At 38.6% G+C, this 16,091-nt stretch overlaps 1 long non-coding RNA gene across 1 annotated transcript; it reads left to right on the top strand.

The window, feature by feature from the left end:
- The first annotated feature begins 298 nt into the window (after positions 1-298).
- Positions 299-13,489, top strand: LOC113476843. The gene is made up of 3 exons (XR_003397793.1): positions 299-589; positions 10,551-10,608; positions 11,287-13,489. It is a non-coding gene; the product is annotated as an uncharacterized LOC113476843 (long non-coding RNA).
- The last annotated feature ends 2,602 nt before the right edge of the window (positions 13,490-16,091 follow it).

The raw sequence follows: 16,091 nt of genomic DNA, 5'->3' as shown, positions 1-16,091 counted from the left end.
AGTATCATGTATATCTTCAGTGCACTGATCTTTGCTACAAACTATCTTTTTGCTTGAATAATGTTGATAAAACATCACTGGAGTGTTTCTCTCCATTATTGTGCCCACTTCCCCAAATCCAGACATCCCCCTCCCATCTGAAACTGGGATCCACATTCACCGTACTAGAGGTCACAATAAGAATGGCTATATTTCTTAGAAGCTCTTTTCAACATACAGCGAATGAATGAAATCCCCATCTGTTACTTTTTATCCTGCTGATTTAATCCTCTGAATCACTAGCAGTGAGAAGGGAAGCACTGGACATGCAAGAGAGCTATGCCATCTTCTTCCTGCCATACTGCCACGACTGCAAGAAGGAAAGCCACTCAAGCTGAAAAAGAAGGTGGTGGTTGCGGAGAAGTGTCTGTGAGGAGCTCTCAGCTCTGGAAAGGACTCACTGGTCTGAAATAGCCCGGGACTGTTGATCTCCAGGTCATGCTACAAGAAGCATCCTTCTGCTCACACTGGTGATGACTGTGATGTCTGCAGAAAAAGAAGAATTTGTGCGAGCTCTGTAACAAGTGAGGGGAGAGTGTGGTCGCCTGCTGTAAGTGTTGACAGCAAATTACTTCTTTTTTTTTTTTTACTTTTTTAATATTTTATATTGAAGGAACACTTGTGTACATCCAACGAGATGATATATATGCACAGACGAGCGGTGATAATTGTACCTTAATTTCCCCCTGACATCCTTCTGTGATGTAAGTTACTTTTTAGTTGTTATTTGCCGGCCTTGTGCAATAGGCTCATATTTCCCTTACGCAGGTATATCTGCAGCCTAGCCAACTTCCATTGCCATAATATGTTCAGCTCAGCTTTAGCCTTTAGGCACTAGCAGCTTTTCTCTCTTTAGTAGGGCACAGGTGTCCTTTGTGTTCCCTTTGCTTTAGTGTGAAGTCTGTACTACAGGGAGGGAGATGAAGGCAGGGGATGGAAGGGTGATTTAGAAGTTAAGTTGTTAAAAGGGAGGCTAGTGTCTCCTCTTGGTCCCAGGTGGATTTCCTTTTGTTTAGTCTACCAGAAGAGCAGCATATTTCCGGCTTTACATGCACAAGCAAAAATATAAGAAAATGAAACCAAAGAAGTTGAGAGCTGTAGGTTCAGAGGAAAAAATAAAACAGGAAAAGAACAGGTCCCACCCCCCAGTTTCCTTGGATGGCACAAAGCATCATAAACAAAATTCTACAGTGAATATGTTGCTGATACACAGTGATATATAATATTGCCCATAAAATTAGTCATGTGTTATTGCACAAAGCGGTGTGTTCCATAAGAGCTGCCTATTTAGCAAGCTTGATCAAGAACATTAAATATGAAAATAAGGAAAAAACATTTAACATTGTTGAAAAGTAATTAAAAATATATTTCACCATATGTTTCTCTGCCATTACTTCATCTCAGCAAAACAAATGCCTGGAGCATTTATTATCCCCCATCATTTTTTAAAGAGGCCTAATGTTCCCACTTGGCACAGGAGACACGCAGATAAAATGAATCAGCCCTAAAATGAATTGTGTGAAATGCATTTGTCTGAATTCAAACAGCTTCCCTGTAGTCAATAAATGCACGAGTACTTCCGATCTTAGAATGCATATGTCTGAAAAACAACTATTTTTTGCTGGTTATACACTGTGTATAATCTTTGCAAAGGCTAAAATGCTGTTAGCTTTATTAGGGTTCTATGCAGTCTGTGTTATAAAGTTCGTGTTAGTAATACAGCCCCCAAACAGCATTGGTATTAAAAAAAGTAAACCGAAAGAAAAAATGATAAATAAAATAAAACACATCAAAAAGCTTTCAAAGCACAGCTAAACTCATGAGACTAAATTAATCCATTGTGCAATTATGCTTTCCTGTGCTGTGATACCAGGAATAAATTTGACCACAGGGCTTTAAAGGATGGATTATAAGCAATTTTATTTTAATTCATGGTGGACAGAAGAAGAAGGTGTCTTCTTTCATAACTGATGATCCAGAGAGTGGTAGCTTGCAGGGCTGTATTCTGAAATTTATTTTAAAAAGTGATATATCACTGGCCGGTTAATGGGGGACAATATTATTATCTGGAAGAACAATGGACTAAAAAAAGGCAACCTAACAGGAAAAAAAAAAAAAAAAAAAAAAAAAAAAAGGTGTCCGTATTTGTGTCCAGTGTTAGGAACACCCATAATTAATGAAAATAATATATAAACACAGCTGGATAAAGATATTCACGCTGTGTAGTTGATAAGGTAGTTTATGCATTACTGGCACTGAAACATATGCTGTTTCTCTTTGTCTTTACACCAACTCCTTTTGAACATGTGAAACTCGACCCACCAGCCTGTATAACAAAGCTCTGCCATGCAAGACAGCTCACTGGCACTGACCTGGCACATAGCTGTGAGACGAGTGACCTGAGACAGAGATCAAATACAGCAGATTATTCCTGGGTGAACGGAGGTGAGGAATGTGTTGGAAGTGATATGAGAAAGCCCTACGATGCCCTGAAATGGCCAGAAATAGTCCCTCCATTGCTGGGAGCAATGGGAAGAGACTGAAGAGGAAAGAGTATATTAGATTAGTCCAAAAGATCTGGCTTTTTCTGTCACTATATGGAAGGAAGTAGAGGAAAACATGGTGGGAATCAGGATGATGTGGGATTTGGGACTCTTGAGTAGACTCAGCAAGAACAAACTTTCCCACAGTACCACAAAGCCCATAGCATGCTTTTCCTAACAAATAACATGTCTTTCCTTCTCTCCTATTCTACCCCAGAATTTAATTTCAGTTCAAACACCACATTCTGTTCTCATCTGAAAAAAAAAACATTATGAAAGTGCAGCACTGGCTTCAAATGGCATCTACAAATGGAAAATTTTGATTGAAATGTTTCAGCTGTAAACCACAATGGGGCTTGGTAGCCTGGAAACCCTGGAAACTCCCAAGTGAATCATCATTCACTGCTGACCACCCTTAAAGAACATGGCTGACATTGGCAGACCAGAAAAAATGTCTAAATATTATCAGATCCATGGCAAAACCACGATAGCTAGCAGAACTGTATGATTTTCAGCAGATGCAGTTTTGTTACAGTTCCAAATGACAGAAGCTGGCTATTCAATTGAAACTCTACAGATGTGTTCTTTCAGCACCAGAAGTCCATTTCTGAGCAATGCTTTGTCAGGCAAGAGGACAACACTGATGCAGAGTAAAGGTGGTGAAGCTGGGGAATGTAACAGATTTGCATCTTTATCAGTGGGACTAAGGGCATATGCTGATCAATGAAACCCATCAATAAAGTAATGTATTTTGAGCACAGAGGTCATTTGCCCTTTGTGTAAGAAAATAATCCGAGGTTGAATGATCTTCTTTAGCACTTTCCATTCATGATTTGATTTATTATTAAAAGTTCTGCTATCATTACTTAGTTGGACAGAGGTATGAAAAGAGATCACACTTTAAACCAGAATAAGCTGACATAGTTCCTCAAGGAACAGATTTGACTCTGTACCAAATGAGGAAGTGCTTTTCTAGTGTAAGCCACATTTCCACTTCAGAAATGTGTTGGTATGAGTGGGTATAGCTATATTGGTAGACCACTGTAGTTGCAGCCCATCCCTGTAAAATAAATGTATTTAAGTACAGAGTCTAAAAAGCTTACCTAATGTTTGCAAACTGATGTGAGACCTCCAAGTGAAATATGCCCTAGAAGTGTAAACTGCTACAAGATTAATTACTGCTAAACCCAAATATTTTATTAATTCAGTCATCTGAAAAATCTGTGATTTTATTATGTCTTAAATCATCTATAAGATTCTAAAAATTCAGCATGGTAGATTTCTGGTATCCGTCTAAAAAGCAGAGGGAGGAGAAGCATCAACAACCCTTGGCACAGCCACTCCCCAGATTAGCTGTATATGCCCATCAAAGGCTTCTTGCACATGCCAGGCTGGGATATATTTTCCAGGGGCCTCTCAGCTTCCAGGCCCCTGTTATGAAGTAGTACAAATCAGCATCATAACGTTGTTATAACTATTCCACTGTTACTGTGCATATTATAGATATCAATGCAAGATGGTTTAATTACTAGTATTTTTAGCTACTCAGAGTGACTGAAGCTCACTTTTTTTCCAGCAAGGATGTATATTGTGTGAGTATAAATTAACTCTATTCTGAGCTCAGAAGCAGTGCATAAGACTGTTGCTGTTCTGATTCAAAAAAGTTAATTTCTGCCAGAAAGAGAAGGAATAAATAAGTGTCATCTCCTCATGAACATAAAAGCAGAGGAGGAAACACATATGTGATTTGGAAACAGAATTACTCATAAATTCAGAAGTAATAAATCCAATTACCTTGCTTGATTCATCAATAAATGGGAAAGTAGTATTTGTTTTATTATCAAATTAAGTTATTCTTTGGAAGTAATCCACTTAAAATAATTGTTTCCTACCATCAAGCAACAGTAATCAGTAAAGAGGAACATAAAACGTCTTTCTACTGCTTTCTGCAAAAGGCTTTTTCACATTTTTTGATCACCAGATTATTAAACAGTGGCAGAGAAATCCAAAGAATCCAGATAAGTAAATGCTGCTTTTGTAACATCTTTTACTCCAACTACCTGGCACAGTGGTTTAAAAGCAAAAGTTCTCACACCATAGATTCGGAATAAAATGGTCTTTCTGGAACTCTGCAAGTCAGCTACTGCTGAATTTTCTGTCCTCAGTGAAGCAATGTTGGTGAAACCTTTGACTGCCAGGGCTGAAGTATTCTCAAGTGCATCTTCTGCTTGCAGGACAGCACTCTCTGTGTGCAGAATACAAAAATATTGGCAACACTGGTTCACCAATATTGACACAACAAACACAGGTTCACCTATCTCAGCAGTAACAGTTTAAGTAGAGGCAGAGGGAGATGAAAAAGCCTACAGCAAGTAATCCATTGTGGCCAAAATGTCCTCCTACAATTTTATGATTTACCTGAGTGGAATTTGTGAATTTAATGTATGGAGAAAAATAGGGAGAAAAATACTTAAAATCTTAACCTTTCCTTTTCTAAATCTCCTTTCTGCAAGGCAGCCACATCCTCTACAGTCTTTGAACTCTGAAACAGTAAGGTACCTTAGAATGCTGTCTGATACTCAGAGCTTGGTATGCAAAAGAATTAAACATCCCTCTGGTTTTTGAAAAGATCATCTATCACACCAATGCAGACAAGGCTTTTATTTGCCATCAAAGACCTGATTCATCTCATGCAGGGTAAGATCCAATAGTTGGATTAGAGAGATTATCTGGCAGCAACCAGCAGTTTTTGTGTTCATTCTGTTCTAGCAAGACGGAGGTTTTCATCCATCTGCTCAGGGAGCCTCCACTGTGTTTCTTTGGGAAAAGGTGAAATGACTTCCATTGCAATGCGAGACACGCCAGTATAGAGTTTAAGACAAAGCTGTGACTCACTGATGATCGATTTAATTTTAAATGACAAGTTTTCTAACTTTGGAGGAGTCACAGTCTGGAGCAGCCTTCTGATAGTGTAAGCATCAAGAAAATGATCAATTTTATGCTGGAACTTAGACACTTTATAAAAGTATTGCATGATGTCATCATCCATGAAAAGCACCATGGTGTGAGGACCTGGTTCCATGACCCAGAGACTCCTTTTTCACCAGTATTCTATGCTCCTAAATCACTAGGAGCTGCAACGTTGTACCAGACCACAGTTCTCTAATGGAAGCAGACGTTAACCCTTTGGATATGTAGGCTGTTTAGCTTTATACTATTACGTATATGCAAGCTAGGATCTAGCTTAATAATGGACGTGCTACAGAACTCTTTGGAGTTCAATTATTTCAACATGGCAATCTATTTCTGGGTGTCACTAATACTAATGTGGAGGTTGTATGTACTTATCTAGGACCATATTTTTAGTTGGCAGAGACCCATCTGAAGGCATAGAGCCTGTCTACAGTTGGAATCAAAATGTCAAACCATACAATATCTAAAAATATGAATGTAGTTGCACGCAGAAAAGTGGAAATTTTATAAGTAAATACAAATGGATAAGTCAGCTTCAACTTGTGAAATATGCTATTCTAATTTTTCTTCCAATAGGCATTGATCATGTTAATTTTTCAATATTCAGTATTGAAATATTTTACATATTCTAGTGAAATAATGCAATTTAACTTTGACCATATTATAAAATAGTGCATTTCTAATGTTTACCAGAAAAACCCAGTTAAACACATTATTATAATTTTAGAAGATTTACATAATCTTTAAAATAATAATTACATCTGAAAATACTGAATTGAAAATTCTCAGAAAATATTCAAGTGTTAGCATGATGATTGGAATTGCCATTATAAATATTATATAAAAATTATAACTCCACATTCTGCTTCTGAGATAGTTTAATCCAGCAGTTTCATTTAATGATACTCATTCTGAAAAGAAATTGCTGTACTTGAAATTTTAGGGAACCTGAATTCAGTGGAGAACAGTTTAGATAATAATAACCGATGATGTATCAGAACAGAAATCTTAGGATAGTCAAAGGGAGAGAAAACCAACAGTGATTAAAATAAATGAACAAAGAACAAAACTCATAGATATAAATTAAATCAAATACCTTTAGGCTCCTGTGAAGTCTGAAGCATAGTGCTACAGGCTAATTTCAGGGAGAAAAATCAGAAGAGGAATTCTGCAGTGATTCTAAATAAAGTATACTGTGAGCACAAGGATTAACCGCAGTGCACTACATGAAAAATTAATCTATTTTTGTCATTTGGATTCTATGACTCCATATTTTTCAGTTCCACTAGAACAGCATTTGGGGTGGTTTTTTCTCCTCTTGACCACACTTACATATGATTTTTCACTAATAATTCATTTGAACAATAAATCAATATCACCTATAGAGTATGTACACAAGACGACTGTATGACCAGGGTAGGTATTTTCCCTTGTAAAATTCTGAATTCTAAAATCCAACATTATTTTCAGATGTAAAGTCCATGGCTCTTACTCTTAAATTATGCTGTGGACAGAATTCAATACTGAGGATATTAGCAATAAAAGACTGAAACTGGAGAGCGAGGACTGTGTCCCATAACATTTGAGGGCTCGGCTGGCTGCATCTCTGCTCAGGAAGCCAGAAGAGCTCTGTTGTTCCTAGATCTTGTTGTGTGCCTCATCTGCATGGGAACTCCAAACTGGGGAAGACCCAGAGTGCTCTGCACCTTTCCTATTCCCTGATTTTCTCAAAAAAAAAGGAAATATGCTTGTGTCTGAGGTGGAACCATTGCATGTTTCAGTTGCTGCACAGAAAGGAAAACCAAGGGACTGAAACCCAAAGACAGCGACTCTGTGACAGGGCAGACTTCGAACCAAATAATTATAAGTGCTTTGGGAAGAAAGATCTAGCCCTTTCCCACCTTATTTTTTAAAATCTAGAATCCCTTACAAAGGTTAATAGTGCCTTTATTAATGTTCCCATTATTTATCCTTCTGCTAAGTCACTCTTATTCAACATACACAGACAAATCCAAGGAGGTGTCATCTTTGGAGATACTTGGGCTTCTTCAGTTCTAGCTTGGCATTTCACAGGCCTGGGCAGAACAGAGCAGCAATTAAATAAAATATCAGATTTATGTTTAAAAAGAAAGAAACTATCAAAGCAGACTTAAAATACACAAACATTTTTTGTTAAACAGCAGCTTACAAAACCCTGGATAATAGAGAGTTTTATTCCCAAAGGTTAAGTTCTGGGTGCATTCATCAGTTCAGACTTCATTCAGTATTCCTGAAGCACTTTGTGGGACAGACAAAAAACCTGCCATCACTCTGTCTGAACATGACCCTCCACAAGGATAGAAAGAAACACTTAGAACCACAATGACTTCAGAAACCAACGTGGAAGCTGTCTTTTACACTCAGTCTTTCCTCAGAAACTCACACAGAGCAATTTTTTTTTTTTTTTCCCACCAGCATGGAGAAAGCAGATAATCACAGAGATCCCTTTCTGTCTATGACTAACAGCTGTACGTCTACAGATGTTGGGCTTCATTTGGTAGAGTGCAGACATTGTATCCTCTATGTTAAAAGGTGCTGAGCTCAGTTTTGATGTGCTGTTGTTAAATGGCATAGCTCCATTTACACTTCTTGAAGGCCTGGACCGGGGTCTCTGTCTTGGTTTGTCCAATGGCGAGATGAGCTCAGTGAACTTACATTCAGAGAGCAGACTTTGAAGTTATCAGAGGCAGGTGTCAATGTTATCATCAATAGCACTTCTGACTCATTACTTCAACTGGGATTCTAACTGCGGTTTTGCCAATATACAATCCTTTAACTTCCTCTAACTTAGCATAATTGCATTACAGGACTTTCAAAGAGTTCTTTGAACCAAGGTGCTATTAACATCCTTTCAAAGGACATTCCCACCCAGTGGTTTACTCCAGGTAAACTTCCTTTCTGAAGAGAGTCTGTTTAAATGTAAATCAGCTTCTTCACTTCTGGAAATTGTTTCCAGTCTCTTCTCAACTACACTTTCACACCAAAACCTGTCTTCGAGGCTTTGCACGTTATATGGTACATTTTCAGCTAGGAAGCAGATAAACAATGAAGTTAATTTTATAATGTAGCTGATTATCAGAAAATGAGACTCTACCTCTAGATTACTAGACCATGGATTTAAGTAAGAAAACCTACTGATAGTGGATGCCCTAAGTAAAAGATATCGGTGGTCTTCCACTTTTAATCTAATTTTTAAAGTGTCCCGAGAAATCCTTACTGCAAACTTTGTCTGATTGGAAATTGAATGGCAGCTGTAAGAGACAAATGAGGAATAGCCTGAATGAAGCAAAGACTGAACAATCCTGTCTTCTGTCCACTGCTGGGTAAAGAGGAGTCTTCAGACTCCAGAGCTGTCATTTTTGCACCTTTATATAGCACTGTAATACACATTTAGAAAAATCCAAGTGTCTTAATCTCTACACAGTGTCATTTAGGATATCATCTGACATTAGCTAATCGTGCACATCCTCTTCATTTTCCTAAGCCAGGCACTGCTGCTGAATGGGAGAAGATAAGGAGCCTGTTTTTAAAAGCTTTTAAATGACAATGTTTAATTTCATCATTATTTTTAGGAAAGTAAAGCCTTTATAAGCCTTTTAAATAACAATCCATGGCCCTGTGGTAACATCTTGGCTGGCAATTATAGGTGAATGTACTGTGCTATAAGAAGCTTCAAAATGTCATAAGAAATTCTTCCTTTTCCTTTACATCTAATCATGTTACAATTGACAGTTTATGCTGTGCTCAAGCCATGCAGTTTCCAGGGGCAGCCCACTCACGTGCTGTGAATATTTACGAGTTATACATCATACAGTATTTATTAGAATTTGGACAGAAAATTAAGACTTTTAATGGTGTTGTATCTCATTTTTCTAAACACACGCAAAAAGGCTTGAACTATTGCCTCTCTTTTTTTCTTGGATTATCAAGGATTAATTTATTGATTTCTGTGTAAAACAAAACCCTTTAAAAAAAAAAAAAAAAAAGTAAAGAGATGGAGAGGAGAGCTTTGGTCATATTTAAACAAAAGAAATCACTGCTAATAGTTAAGCAGATGCGATGAAAAGATAATTTCCGTATCTTACAGGTTCAATTCAGGTTGAGTTTGTTCTGAGCCAAATGTTCAGCCTTTAGATGTCTTTGCATTGGAGATCGTATGAGCTTCATCTCTTTTCTGAAATATCCAATGCTATCACTAAAATACAATCTCTATCACAGGACTTTGGTCACTTAACTGTCAAGCCAGAGTCACACATGTATTTCTAGGCTGCAAGGGAAGCTGGGGACCATTAGATGATCCATTTTAAAGTTCAGCACCTGGAATAAGAAATCTCAGTGAGATTTTTAGTGTTGGTTGTAGTGTTCTACTCTACATATTTTGATATTTCCTCTTCAAATCCAAAGCAGGAACAAAATGCTTACAAAGTTCATCCTACATCTGGCAAATACATGGTAGAGGAGATCTAAATCTGTGCTCCTGAACTAATTCTTTCATAATGGTGTCAAAGGAGGATTTAATCAAGTAGGGTTAGTAAATTCACCAAGCCCTTATGATCACTATGGTCATGCTTTTAGAAAAGATCACAAATCTCTAAGACAGCTGCTCTTAAAACCATAAAAATGAATAAAGCAGAACAAGCTTAAAGTCCCAGAAACTTGTTCCTTGCTGTGCTTGTCCAGATTGTGTCTGGGTTGAGGAGATAATAAGCACTGGATTCACACTGCTTCAAAATTGAAGCAGAGCAGGGGTGAATCAGACCATTAAATTTGTAATCAGATCTGTTGATTGTCCATAGTGCTTTTAGTCCTGCTCTGTTTTAAAATAACCAGGGTTTTACTTGAGAAGAGAGGATATATCACAAACAGGTTAGCAGCCCTGAAGAGCTGTTTTAAAAAGCTGCATTCTCAGATTGTCAGATTTAGTAATTCCTTACCAATTCCTATTTAAATTAGTAGATTACAAAATCCATAGGATCTGTGGAAGGGGAACAGTCCTGGGAGAAGACTTCAAGTGGTAAGCATTTCTTTTCCAGTGAGATCAAGGTGTTCCAACTTGTTGCATTAGGGTTTGTTGCTGTATTTTTAAATCTGTGCTGCCAGATCAAACCTGCTGGTGTTTCTTTCCTCCCCAGAAAAAAAAAAAAAAAGAGATAGAAAAAATACCCTAAACCTTTCTCAGAATTTATTTAGCCACTAGGTTCAAATTTTCCAATGAGAGAATGTGTTGTTCATGCAAAAAATATGTGTTCATTTACATTTTCTTATGCTAATTTCCATACTAATTTATTTGTCAGACAGATATTTAAAATATTGCTTATACATAGATCTATTTATATATGCATGCATGCATGAATTCAGATACTATGTTAAAAACTGTTTCTCTTTGCATACTTACTGTACTTTGGTGTAATTGCCCAAATAAACATCAATAACAAAGAAGTTAGCAGGTCCTTGTTGGGAATAACCTTAAAAAACTATGCTTTAATCATTTGGTGATCGACCTTCCATAGGAGATAGAGACCATTATGTATTTCCCCCACAGCTAGATAGTAATTTGTCATGTACATTATGAGTATATGGAAAGGACATTCTTTAAACAAAGGCAGCAAGAAATAAAGTAATTTTCAGTCACTGTCATGAATATCCTGTTTAATTGCTGATGCCTTTTATTTCACCGCATTGCAATGCCCAGTCTGTTGTTTTGCAGTTGGGCTTTGCAGTAGATCAAAAGCTACAGTGGGCCCTTCCACTTCTCAAGAGGGCCAGAAACAAGACCAGAACCTGCTAGTTCAGACCAATATCTGCTGCGGGGCAACGATGGTACTGCAGGAGGAAACCGCTTTCTCCTTGACAAGCAGAAGACAAAAAGCCTTCCGACTCACTCACCCTTGATTGAAATGACACATCGCTACATCTTTCTCTCCTACATGACTCTTACAATCACAGCTCATTATCCTTGACCTGTCCTTAATACTGTACAGTCTGCCTAAAATAAAGGCTGAATAGTCTTTTTGACTGTTCCTATGTCAAACTCCTGTTTGTTTTGTCAGAAGCCATATATTTTAAAATATTATCTACCTTGACAACTCTGAGACCTTGACTGTATCAGGGAAGAGTTCTGCTCTTTTAATAGAAATATCCCCTCTTGACAAGAAGTAAATATATCGTCCATAACTGTCTCTGCTCTTCTCCTCTGTTTGACATCCAAAAGAGGAGATACAAACAGAGTGTGTAGCTGGTTGGTCATGGAGAAAACAGTAATTCTGTCCTAATGAGGAAAACAGGCGATTCTGGAGGGAATCAAGTCTCCAGGGAGCAGGAACCAGAATCAAAGATCATGCTGATGTTGGTTGCCACATGCTATGGTCTTCCCAGTTTAGAAAATACCACATTCTTCTGAAGGGCCCACAGAAACATCTGTGGGTTTGTGGGTTGGGTCCTGTTAAACGTTAACTGCTTAGTGCCAGGGAGCAGGATCTCTCACCAGAGCTCATAATCTACATGAGCAAAATACTGCAAAAGAAGCAAGGTAAGATTTGAAAAGCTGCCTATCCAAAACTTAGTAAACATAAATAATGTATTTCTTCCTGGCCTCGGTCTGCTTTAACGTAGCAGCACAAAAGCAGCCTTGCTATTGCTGCTGAGTGCAGCTAATGGTCTTTTTGTCTAAATTACAGTTGGTCCCTCTAAAAGTGTGTTTCCTGCCAAGTGCGGTTTCACGAAATGCTGAGTCAGAGAAGCAGGGAGGAGGGGCCAACAGCAGCAAGGGCAGCTGGCAATGGACCCATAAAAGTAATGGCACTTTTAAAAGAAGGTTAAGAGACAAGAATGTTTTGGTGCAAAATGAGAAAAACTGGAAGGCAAATAAACTGTAAAGCAGGATAAGTTACAGCATATCATTTCCCAGAAGGGAATATCATAATATAGTAGTTTGATGACATATAGAATAATGCCTTAATATTTAGGAGTAGATCCTTTAAAATATTCATGTGCTTCCTATTGGACTAAGGGCTCAAATATAGTCAGGTCACCATACATCAGCACAGTGATCTGCCCCAGGAAATTTGAGGCAATCTGCCCTAGTTCAGCTTTCTATAAAAGAGACTTAAGTAAACCAGCTCACTTTATATCTGCCTGCGGGCACATACCTTGGCAGCTATTGTACTTCAAGTGATAAACTGTGGGTTGTTAAGTGACAGTAATTCACACTAGTATCCAACGCACATGAAGTCTGAATACTTGTGAGGGCGTTAGCCAACTTTCTGACTTCCAGCTGGGGCAAGCGTTTTGCCACATCATCTACCTGAACTTGCCCTCAGCACTACCAGACAGCCATCATCCCTGACAGATAGAAGATGACGGCCTGTTGCAGCCAGCAGTGACAAGAAGAGATGAAAGATCATTTGGTTCTTACACTTGATGCCTGGAAATGGAAACAGGAAAAAGAGTAGGAAGAATGTAATAAAAAGTGAGATGGTGTTAAAAGTAGTTTAAGCAACTCCCAACCTCTCTGACCACTTGTCCCTGCTCTCTGTCACACCACCCCACCACCACCACCCCACCCCCCGTTGTGTCTGCAAAGTGTATGTGGGAGCACAAAAGGGACTACATGAGGGATCTCATGGATTTGAAAATTAACCCCCACCAAAACTTCTTGTTTTCCACCCAGAAAAAAAGTCATTTAGCTGTATGTACAAGCTCTGGGGTCAGTGTGACAAAGAGGGCAAGAACAAGTGCCTGCAGGGCTGTTTCAGACAGCACGACAATGGAAAAAGTTCGTGTAACCCACAACCACCTTCTTAATTTTCAATGTCTTTTCCTGCTCCAAGCTCTAATTCCAGCCACTCGGGACCTAATCTTGTTTCCACTTAAATAAATTGCAACTTTGCCATTAACCTTGATAGGAGTAAGATTGATTCTTGATATGTAAGGGATGTGATTTTTTCCACATTTCTTCAAGGGTATTGTGGAGAAGTACACTGGCATCTTTGAGTCCAGTTCTCCCCACTGGCTGCTCTGTAGTAAATACTTGGTCCTCAAGGAATCAGAGACCAAACTCCACAAGTCCCCCATACCCCACAGAAGGGCTCCCAACACCCCAGCACAGGAGAGCAAGGGCTTAGCAAACTGCAGCTGATGCCACAGCATGAAACATCACTGTTCTGTGAGTACGGCCCCTTCATTAGCACAGAAGATGGGTCCCATGCACAGGGTGGGTTCCTGCAGCACCTAATGCCACACTAGGGCTGGTCTGCCAAAATGCCGCCACAAAAGAAGGGCCACAGAAGGAGGGAGGGAAGGACCATGTCAGCAGTAACTGAAGATAGACTTCAGTTACAGTGAGACTACATGTGTAGGCTACAAAGTTCAAAGCGGATAAACACAAGCCTGCTTACAGCTTTGCCACGGGTGGGAAGTCAAGGCCATGAGGACTGAAGCCTGGCTTAACCCTGCAACCTAGCACAATAACAGAGCAAGTTCCTTGCCCAGAGCAGTGAAGTCTTAAGTGCCCCAGACTGGTCCTTTTTATCTCCGTGAAGAAAGTAATCACAGCAAGGCTTTCTTTTTATCCTGGACACTGCTGCCTCCTGACCTGTTTCTCACCTTTGACAGGGTTTAGAGGTTTTAGTTATAGTCTGCTATTTCTGCTTCTTTTTCCTCTCCCTACTCATACTTTAAAAGGATTGTTGATGCAGATAAGCAACACAAAGGGGAAATGTACCTTCTTACGCTCCTTTATAACCTCGAACTTCATTTGTGGAACAGCATCAGCAACACCAACCTGGAGGAATGTTTAGAGAAGCAGCTGAATGATTGGTACAGTGAAGGTGCTCAGCTGTAATGTTGATGGGTCTCTCCTGGAGCCAGATATGCAAAGAAATAATAAATTATACCACTGCTTTCTCTATCTTACCCTTTGTTTTAGAGTTGTTAGGTTTTGGTTGGGTTTTTTTTTTTGTTTTTTGTTTTTTGTTTTTTGTTTTTTTTTTTTTTTTCCAGGAGATATATTTATTGCATTTAGCTGACTCTTGTCCTAGATTTTCACTTGTAAGGAATGTCACAGTTTAAGACCCTAAACTTATTCATGCTTGTGATTCACAGAAAAAAAAGACTCTACAACTCGAATAGTTATACAGCAGGTATGTTTACTCCGGCGCCGGGGTGCAAGGGGATGTCTTCACAAAGCTTGCACACCCACCGTACATTTTACCAAAAACTTATAGAGTGTGGATATCCATATTCATTGGATTACATAACACAAACATACATATGCATGAGTAAGGCTGGGTTAGTTCGATAGGCTGATGGCAACAGTTTATGTCATCTCTGAACCTGTGCATTGCCTCCTGGTGGTCATCTTCAGGGGTCTTTGGGAGGAAGACTCATAGTCTTTCTCACCTTGGTTTCTTTCCTGGAGCATGCGCAGATTCTCTTGGCCAGTTTCTTGAATAACAAGAGTGTTTTCAGACGGTTTACTTTCTATCTTATCTAAGAGAACCAATAGAACTTCCACCATTCGTATATGGCTATCTTTACTCATTAGCAAAATTCCAACTAGTTAGAGCCACCTGTTACTCAAGGACAAAAGTATAATATTTTGCTGAAAATTGTGATCCTTGGTAGATTTTCACAGTGAACTGCTTTGTTTTGATGAACACTGTAGTCCTTGGTAAAATTCCACAGAACAGTCTGGGCAAGCAGGATTCTTAGCAATATTTTAAAAAATACTATGACTTGCTATAAGTAAATAAGTTGCTAAGCAGTTTTCTATAAGTAAATAAGTAAATAAATCTCAAAACAAGTAATCATTTCTCTGTATCACTTGTTTTATTTTTTTTCCTCTAAGGAAACATTTTGCATATCGATCGAAAATAAGAGGAAATTTTCCTCAATCCATTTATTAGGACAACTGTTAAAGAATGCTGCTCACAGTACACTGAGGAAGCAACTGATAGAGATGTCTTTGGGCATTCAAATATCAGGCTGGACATTTGTGTGTTGCAGGAGCAACCTGTGGGCTTTCTGCTGATGGCTTAGCTTTATTTTACATGTATTTTCTCATCACTATATTCTATTGTTCATAGGTGCTCACTTATGCATTCCCTTTCATTCCTTAACATTTTTCCAGCTTAAAATCTGCCCAAAGCATTTAACATAGTGATGGAAATTTTCTTCTTTCTTTTGATTTAGGTTTTTATTTCACTTTTCCTAAGAAAATTAGACAAAGCAGATAAAATGGGGTGTGTAAGGACAACAGAGACACAAACCTCTAGAGAGAGAAAAGGGACTATGGCTCAAGAAGCCAATGCAAGTTGTGCAAACACCAAGCAAAGCTTCCTGGAGTGGCCAGAGAGTCCCTCCAACAAGTAACCACTTAGTAAGCTACTTTCTCTGCTGCTAGCTTGTTTACTTCTCTTGCCCGTGTTTTTTTTAAATATTCTTCCAAATATCTTCCTCATTTTCCTCATGGCCTGTCACCACAGAAAGGAGCAGTGT

This window comes from Athene cunicularia (assembly GCF_003259725.1).
Source record: "Athene cunicularia isolate RWA chromosome 2 unlocalized genomic scaffold, athCun1 chr2_part1, whole genome shotgun sequence".
NCBI lineage: Eukaryota > Metazoa > Chordata > Aves > Strigiformes > Strigidae > Athene > Athene cunicularia.
The sequence above is the reverse complement of the archived record's forward strand: the minus strand, read 5'-3'. Positions and strand labels throughout refer to the sequence as shown.